The 9,500-nt window shown below is 48.2% G+C and overlaps 1 non-coding gene across 1 annotated transcript; it reads right to left on the reverse strand.

Annotated features, from left to right (window-relative positions):
- Positions 1–520: 520 nt before the first annotated feature.
- Positions 521–627, reverse strand: LOC119871740. Its single transcript, XR_005358719.1, has one exon. It is a non-coding gene; the product is annotated as a U6 spliceosomal RNA (small nuclear RNA).
- Between the last annotated feature and the right edge of the window lie 8,873 nt (positions 628–9,500).

Consider the following 9,500-nt stretch of genomic DNA (forward strand, 5'->3'; position numbering starts at 1 on the left):
TCATTGTTTCCTTCATAGCGCAGAAGCTTTTTACTTTGATGTAGTTCCAATAGTTTATTTTTGCTTTTATTTCCCTTACCCCAGGAGACATATGTAGAGAAATGTTGCTGCAGCTGATGTCAGACAGATTACTGCCTATGCTCTCTTCTAAGATTTTCATAGTTTCAGGTTTTTAGGACTTTCATCCATTTTGAGTTCCTTTTTTGTGTATGGTGTAAAAAAGTGGTTCCGTTTCATTCTTTTGCATGTAGCTGATCAGTTTTCCCCAAACCAATTTTTGAAGAGACTGTCTTTTTCCGACTGGATATTCTTCTCTGCTTTGTCAGAGATTAACTGACCTTATAATTGTGAGTTTATATCTGGGTTCTCTATCCTGTACCATTGATATATGTGTCTATTTTTGTGCCACTACCATACTGTTTTGGTTACTATAGCTTTGTAATATAACTTGAAGTCTGGAATTGTGATACCTCCAGCTTTGCTTTTCTTTTTCCAAATTCTTTGGCTATTCAGGGGCTTTAAAAATATGGAATGTTTCATGAATTTGCATATCATCCTTGTGCAGGGGTCAAGCTGATCTTCTCTGTATCATTCCAACTTTAATATATGTGCTGCCAAAGTGAGCACTAAATTTTTGGCTTTTTTTTTTTAATTTCAAGTTATTTAAGTTCAAGTTAGTTATCATATATGGTAGAATTGGTTTCAGGTGTAGAATTTAGTGATTCATCACTTACATACAACATCCGGCACTCATCACAACAAGTACCCTCCTTAATACCCATCACCCATTTAACCCATCCTCTGCCCCAAAATATCAAATCTGCCATGCTGAGCCCTTAGGACCTCATGGCAGCAGTCATCTGCAGCCAAGCACTAGCATCTCTTTAACACAAGGCATGTACTCACCAGTTTGCCTGTTCCCATTCCCATCCCTCCCTGTGGTTACATTCTACTCACTTAATTCACTTCTTGTCCAGCCCCGGCAGGTATTGAGTTTTTGACTCCTGATCTACACTATGTGCCAAAAAATCTGCTTTTTCCAGTGACAACAAAAATACTAAGAGTCTTCATTGGACTAGCCCCATCAACTTCTTCCATTTTATAGCATCTCCTTTGCAGCTCCCTCCCTCAATGCACTGATATCCATGCACTGGTTGCTGGTTATCCCTTCCCTGCAAGGATTGCCAGCCTGACCCCAGAAGGCCAGGCATAGCTTCTTTTGAGACAGCTCCATGAAGCCTTCCCCAACTCCCAGAATCCCTCTGTTGCACACACAGAATCACATTGCCATTTAGTTGAATTGTACAGATTAAGAAATGTACATTGTACAGATTAAGAAATGGAAAATTCTAGCATCTCTGTAAGACAGGGCATGCACTCACCAGTTTGCACTCAAGAATTGCATGGAATGAAAACTGTGTAAAACTGTGACTGGAGCTCAGGCAACATGGACATGGGAATTTCTTGCCAAACCACGTGCTATTCATGAGGCTCTTGCCTCAGCGCCCCTCACATCTCCACCGCAGGGCATAGTGCCACACGCATAATGAGGGCTCTCCCACGGACTGATTGGTTGAATACTCACTCGGTGCTCCTGGCCAAGCAGTTCTCTCTGTTGAACAAATTACCTTTATACATTGCAGTCTCTAGAGCTGAGATGAGGGGGAGCTCACCATAATCTTCAAATCATTTAGCAATGTCTTAGAACCACTGGCCATGATACAAGGATCTAAGAAAAATGTCCCCTGTTGGAATGTGGAAAGAAAGGTGGGGGAAAGCAGGAATTCTGAGGCACTGTGATAGGGATTTTAGTTTTGTTTTCTGCTTGTTTTTATAAATAAAGTTTTATTGGAATGCAACCATACTCTGGTACATCTTTGAATGGGTCCACTCACGCTATGTGGCAGGGTTGAATAGTTGAAGCCGAAACTGTATGGTCTGCTGATCCTAAAATATTTACTGTCTGGCTCTTTATAGAAAAAGTTTTCTGAACCTTGATGTAAACCATTCATCAGCCCTCAGGGGTGAATGTTATTATCCTCACTTAACCAAAGGGGAACTGGAATCAGAGAGGGTAGTGTGGCTTTCTCCATCTTGCCACCCAAAGTGTGGTAGGACGGAACACAAGTATTTGATTCCAAAACCCATCGTCATTTGACCGGATGCCCATGGAATAAAGTCCAAATTTCCTAGCAGGGATCAAACTCACTCATCCAACTTTATTCTTTCGTGTGCCTGTCGGGGCAGCAACTTTGAACTCCTTGCTGGCTTCCAAATACACTGTGCAACATTCTGCATCTGCATCTTTGTAAACAATATTTCTTTTCACCAAATCCCCGACCTCTCTCTTTGTAAGTGAAATCCCTTCGTGATGCATTGCAAATCTTACCTCCTCTGTGGAACCTGCTCTTTGTCAGACGGTTAATAAGACCAAGAGCCAACATTATTAGTATTTTCTTTGAGCTGTGGTCTAGGCTGGCCGCTCTGCTGTATGTTCTATGTCATCTTTTTATGGCAACCCTACAAGGTAGGCACCAGTAGTCTCATTCTCAAGGGGCACACACAGGTTGGGAGAGGTTAAGTGACTTGGCCAGGGTTCCAGAGCTAGTGAGATCTGGACCTGGGATTTGGTCCAGGTCTTTCTGATGTTCAAGTTCAGCTGTTATGACCACACTATATACAGCATCCGTTGTCTGCTCTCATGTTTTCTCCTACAGGCCTGGCTTGAGAGCATTTGCTTAGCCTAGGCTGACAACGGCTATCTCCTGGAGGCTGGGAACTCTTGGGTGGCAGCGACACGCCCCTTTACGACTGTAACCTGGCACGTGGAGGTGTCTCAGTAACTATTTGCCACCTCTCATTTCCGCTGGCCTGGGGGCCTTCCCTGCACCTCCCCACACCTAGGCTGGCTGGGGCCCCTCTTCTGAGATCCCCGATCACAGTGTGCTGCAGTGGGCTGGGAGCCACGAGAAGGCGGGGCTTGTGCCCCGTCTACGCCCCAGCTCCTGTCACATAAAATGCACCATGAAGTGTGCCGACTGATCACATGATAATGACAGCATCTTGTCTTTACCATGCCAACCCTGAACCTCATTTTATTGTTCTTCCATAGTATTTCAACAGCACTTGGCAATTTGGGGAGACAAGATTTCCCCATTTCCTTTCTGTTGGTGCCACCATATCTCTCCTCTGAGTGGACTGCATGCGGTAGACAACCCAGGCTCATTCCCTCACACTTACATTTTACTTTCCTCGCTTGGTATGTGTTTCTTTATTAACATTTGAAAAAGGTTCTTGGTTCATCCATAATTAAGTAAAAGTTCATAGCTGTGAATAAAAGACTGGTCAAAAGTAGCAACACCAAAAGGAGTCCTTTTTTTCCCCCAAAGCCTGCCTTCCTCTAGGAAACCCCCCAGTTCTGAGCAGTGATGTGAATCCACACATCCGTATGGGCTTACTCAGACTCAAGAAAGGGAAACGTGTTGAACTATCATCACTCACTGATAAATAATAACAGCAGCAACAATAACATCCTGACTGCGGTCAGTCGGCACACTTCATGGTGCATTTTATGTGACGGGAGCTGGGGCGTAGACGGGCCGCGAGCCCCGCCTTCTCGTGGCTCCCAGCCCACTGCAGCACACTGTGATCGGGGATCAGGAGAGGGGCCCCAGCCAGCCTTGGTGTGGGGAGGTGCAGGGAAGGCCCCCAGGCCAGCGGAGAGGAGCGGTGGCAGCCCCGGGCCCCCGGCGCTAGCTGGAGCTTGGTGCATTGCTATGTCTGCGATGAGTGACAGAGTGAGGAGCATCTGAACGCAGAGGCCGGCTGCCAACCTGCTCTCTGAGTGCAGAGGAATGGTGGGGAGGGGGTTCTCTCTGAGGCGCACCCACCTACTCCCAGGTCCCCACAGGGGAACTGAAGACCACAGAGAGGTGGGATGGTGCACACCAGCCCTGCCAGCCCCTGTTTCCACCCATCTCACATCCCTTCTCTGACACCCACATCACTGACCGAGTCAGAGAAGATCATTCTTTCCTGGGACTAGACAAATGAACGGTATAAAGAATCCATAAAGAATCCACTGGCTTCTGTTGCCTTGCATTTTATTTATTTATTTATTTATTTATTTATTTATTTATTTATTTATGCATTCATTCATTCATTCATTCATTCATTCATGAGAGGCACACAGAGAGAGAGGCAGAGACACAGGCAGAGGGAGAAACAGGCTCCCTGCAGGGAGCCTGATGTGGGACTTGATCCCAGGACCCCGGGATCATGACCTGAGCCAAAGGCAGACACTCAACCACTGAGCCACCTGGGGGCCCCTGTTGCCTTGCATTCTAACGAAGGTTCCAGAAAACAGTTACATAAGGGATGTATCTGAGTGGCTCTCTGGAAGGGTATGGAATTATCTACCAGCTTGACAAATGATCCGTCCCATCAAAGTTCTGGAGGAGAGCGGCCGTGTGCTGCACTAGCCATCTCAGTTGGGCTTTGCCTGCCAGAGACTCCTCCAGGAGGCTGGAAGGAACCGGAGGATCCAAGGTAGAGTCAGGGTCTCAGCCGCAGGTCCTAGGAGAGCTGCGTGACTGTCAGCGTTGCCGCCATCTACAGCAGCCCTGGAACAACCCTAGGAGGAGCTAGGGAACTTCTCCTCTTTTTCTCATCTTGGTTTGTTGCTACTTTGCAGTGAGACCAGAGGCAAGGGGCGTTCAGCCTGGGCTGTGTCCCCACTGCCCCGGCTCCCTCCCAGAGTATAGGGGGACACCGGGTTCACGCACATGGCCATGTTTTGAACGGTTTCTAAGAGCCCTAAGTGTGTGCTATGGATCCGTTGCCTCGTGTTCCAGGAGAGTGGGAAGGGGTGTAATCACCGGGGTCTGGGCTGGGTCCCAGCTGATGCATAATCCTGTCTCTGACATCTCTCTGTGGGTTTCCCCTCGGTTTTGAGGATCAGGGTGGGGGGACGCCAAGTGTTTCTTGTTTGGTATTCCTGGTCCCAGTGATAACAGAAGTTGTGAATTATGGACGCAGCAGCAAATGTTTTTAATCTCCCAAGAAACAAAATCAGTGTGTTTTCTGCACCCGGGGCCGAAGCAAGGGAGCAAGCAGACAGCTGCTCTGATATGGCTAACTTGGGCTGACGTCAATGAGAGTCAGTCCAGGCCAAGGGCTCCACTCAGGAAGCTTCAAAGTGATACCGAAAACATATTTGCATTTTTTCCTTTCACGGGAACTCAGCTATTCTCAGTTCCACTGAGATGTTTTCACCAGCCTTTGCAACTGGCTGGTATGTTGAATAAACAGGGCTTGCAGTTTAATTACAAGGCAACTTTAGCTTTTGCTTCATACTTCCCCTTTAAAATTTATGCAGCGGGGTTAATGTTCCCTGGCCCTGGATGAAAACACTGGCAGGCGCTGACTTTTCTGCTCCTCTTAGGAAATAGTCTGTCCTAAGGTCGCTTGCAATGGAAAACACTCTCCATTTGGAATTTGAATGTCCAGGCCAAGATATTAGTCAAAACTGTAAACTTTAACATCTCCTTCTTCTCCCCACTCCAGCTTCGCTTGTTTAGGGCTGGAAGCCTGCGTGGGAAGGGGGCTGCTCAGTTGGACTCCTGTACCCCACTCCCACTGGCTCCCCCAAAGTGGAAGCTAGGGTGGAAGAGGAGTGGAGAAGAGAAGGCAGCTCTCACTTGAGTGGGGGGCGGGGGTGGCTGGCTGAGACTCTGAGCTGAGTTTCCTCCCGGCTAGCGGGGCTCTTGGAGGACCTGCGATTCTCTGCCAGGGGGAGGTGTCCCTCTTCTGGGTGGTCACTCACAACTTCTCCCTCATTCCTGGGGTTTACCGCCAGCTCCTTGCTGCTGGGCCTCTTGCCTTCCAGACTGCCCTATTGGTCAGGCCCTGAGATGATGCCATACTGGCTCCCTCCCGGTGGGGCCCACATCTCACTCCAGCCTTCACATATCACTTGCCTTGACAAACTCTGGAATGGGAGGCAACCCCAGCCCAGGGGCTTGCTCCTTGTCCCATCACCCAAGCAGGAGTCCCCTGGACATCAGTTCCTGTGGTTGCGGTAGCATATATCCATGAACTTGATGGCTTAAAAAAAAAAGAAACAGACTCTCCCTCAGTTCTGAGGACAGAAGTCTAAAATCTGTTTTATTTATTTATATATATTTTTAAAGATTTTATTTATTTATTCATGAGAGACACACAGAGAGAGGCAGAAACATAGGCAGAGGGAGAAGCAGGCTCCATGCAGGGGGCCTGATGTAGAACTCAAATCTAGATCCCAGAATCATGCCCTGAGCTGAAGGCAGAAACTCAACCGCTGAGCCACCCAGGTGTCCCTGAAATTTGTTTTAAACTGGGCTGAAATAAGGTGTCAGGAAGGCTAAGCTCCCTTGGGAGGATTGCCATGAGCATTTGCTAGCTGCCTCTCCCGGCTTCTGGGAGCTGCTGGCATCCCTTGGCTTGTGGCCCCAGCAGTCGGGTCTCTGCCTCCCTTGTCACGTCGCCTTCTCCTTTGTATGTGTCTTGTAAAGACACACATGTCACTGAGTATCGGGCTCATCTGGATGATCCAAGATCATCTCCAGGCCTCAAGAGCCTTAACTTAATCGTATCTGCAGAAACTCTTTGTCTGAATAAGGTCACATTTAGAGCTTCCAGGAAGAAGATCTGACCTCTGTGGGGCCTTTATGTTAGCTCACTGCCGCCTGACCCTCCTCCCCTGGATCTCCTGGCTGGGAGAGGGCCCCAGCCTGCTCTGCCCTCAGCTCGAGGGGTCACGTGGTAAACTCTCTAATACTGGGTGGAAACCTCCACGTGCGTGGGGTGAGCGGGCAGGCCCCTACCTGAACTGCAGGAAGCACGGCTTTCTTCAAAGAGACTCCTCTCAGAAAAACCTCTCTTCAAAGTCCTGTCTCTCAACAAGCTGATTTTTTTTTTTTGAATACTCTCTGGGCAGTGGGAAGGTTCAAGGTTGTGGATCTTGACTGTTTCCTGCAAACACCTCTTCTTGTTTTGAAATGTTGCAGTGGAAGCCACGTGGCACCCGGAGTGCCACTTTTTAACATTCTGTTCCATTTGTGATGGAATTATTAGTGGTTGATGGGGCCCGGGACTGTCCCCTTCAAGGGCATGTGCATCAAGGTCGGCACGGGGTGCCTGCCACATCTGGCAACCCTGGCACCCTGGCCTCAGATGCCTCCATCTGTGGAGAGCATGGAGCTGCTTTTGTGAGTTCACACCACGGTGCGTGGTGCTGCCGGTGGATGTAACTGCTCGCTTCCCCTAAGGACGCTGTGTCCTGTCCTTAGACGGTCAGAGGACTGCTGGTGGCAGGCTGGGAGAAGCAGGTGCTGCAGCATGCCAGTGGAACCCTGGTGACAAATGATGCAGACCCACTTCAGTCTTTGGGTTTCCAACTTGCAGCTGGAGTGCTGATCTAGAAATTTCCTATTCTGTGGGTTAGCAGATTGTCATTTGATAAGGGCTCAGTGTTTGTGTGAATGAAGCCGAGATGGACCCGCTGTTCTGGAGGGAAAATGTATTCCTCAGCTCTCAGGATGTGGGTCCAGCTTTTGGGGAGAAAAAATGGAACACATGTGTTTGGAAGGTTCCAGAATATTTAGGTAATAAATCCTCTTATCTCCTTCTCCCACCTTAGCAGTGAAGACAAGTGGCCTGTCTCTTGGCTGTTAGACAAGAGAATGAAAAATCAGAGCTGGGTGCAATTTCTAGAGACCTGGGTGTGTTGGTTAACACGAAGCCCATTTGTTCACAGTTACCTGTGAAAACTGTTGTTTATAGAAGAAGAAACTGACAAATATGAGTAAAGTCATTGTTCAAAATGACTAAGTCCTCCAAGGCCAAGATGGCTCAGGGATCTGTCAGCATGCTTGATTTTTTTTTTTAAGATTTACAAGATTTTATTTTAGGGACATCTGGGTGGCTCAGTAGTTGAATATAAGCCTTTGGCTCAGGTCGTGATCCCGGGGTCCTGCGATCAAGTGCTGCATCAGGTTCCCTGCATGGAGCCTGCTTCTCCCTCTGCCTATGTCTCTGCCTATCTCTGTGTGTCTCTCATGAATAAATTAGTAAAATCCTTAAAGAAAGATTTTTTTTTAGTGTAATCTCTACACCCAATGTGGGGCTCAAACTCACCACCTTGAGATCAAAAGTCACATGCTCTACTGACTGAGCCAGCCAGAGGCCCTTTGGCTTTTTTTTTTTTTCTTTACTGAAACATCCCTCCCTCTTTCTCCTTTTACCACCACCACCTGCCACCCTCATCAGTGACTTGATAGAAAATTCCAGTCTTCTCCTATTCTCTACTAACTCACCTTAGTCCTGATTCTCTGAGGCCATAATGTTGTTGGCTCAGATGGGGATCTGTTCCGAGTGGGCATGTCTCCCTTACTCTGGTAATCCCAGAGGGAAACTGAGGAAAATTTGGAGACAGACTCCCAGCCAGGTTTCCTCTAGTGTGATAAGTCTGAAATGTTACCTGGTGCCTTCTTTGCCAGGACAGCTAGAGAACACTGCAGACGGGGCAGCTAACACCACAGAAATTTATTTTCTCACAGTTCTGAGGGCTGGAAGTCTGGGATCGAGGTGTGGACAGAGTCGGCTCCCCCTGAGGCCTCCTCTCTCCTCGCCTTGACGATGGCCACCTTCTCTGTGTGTCTTCACGTGGTCGTCCATCTGTGTGTGTCTGTGTCCTCATCGCCTCTTCTCATCAGGACGCCACTCACACTCGGTTAGGGGCCACCCACATGACCTTGTTTTACCACACTCACCTTTAAGGATTCTCTCTCCAGATATAGTCCCATTCTGAGGTACTGGGGGCTAGGACTCTAACACATGAATTTGGGGGACACAATTCAACCCCTAACCCTGAGAACCCCTGATCTGAACTCAGCCATTTTGGACTGGACTGGGATGGAAGTCCACGGGAACTAGTGGGTCTGGCTACCTTTCTGCTCACAACCCTGTTCCCACTCATGCTGTAGCTTCACAGACTTCTTTTCTTCCTTCTAATTGTCCTGCTCCAGCCTCCAAGCTTCTTCCCACAGCAGCCCAACATCAGGGACAGGACCCTTCATGGCTTTGAGCATCCTTCCTTTGCTCCCTTTAGACATACCTTTTCCTTCCTACAAAGAGGGAATCTCTTCAATTGTTACCAGTGGTCACAGTTGAGTGAAACATGAACGCCAGGGCTGACCTGGGAAAAAGGGAGCCCCCAAAGGGCATTGGACAGGGGACTGAGAAGGCAAGTTTGCACACCACCACTGTGGCCAGGTGGCTTAATCTTCTTGGGACTTGGTTTCATCATATATAAGTGGGGATAGTAATATATGCCTCACAGTGTTGTTGGGGGGATTACTTGAAATGGTGTGTAGAAAGTCCCTGATACCTGCTGTTAGGGGCTGCACTGTGTCCCCAAATTCTGATGCTGAGGTCCTGACTCCATTTCTTAGAATGTGGTT

This window comes from Canis lupus, chromosome 4 (genome assembly GCF_011100685.1).
Source record: "Canis lupus familiaris isolate Mischka breed German Shepherd chromosome 4, alternate assembly UU_Cfam_GSD_1.0, whole genome shotgun sequence".
NCBI lineage: Eukaryota > Metazoa > Chordata > Mammalia > Carnivora > Canidae > Canis > Canis lupus.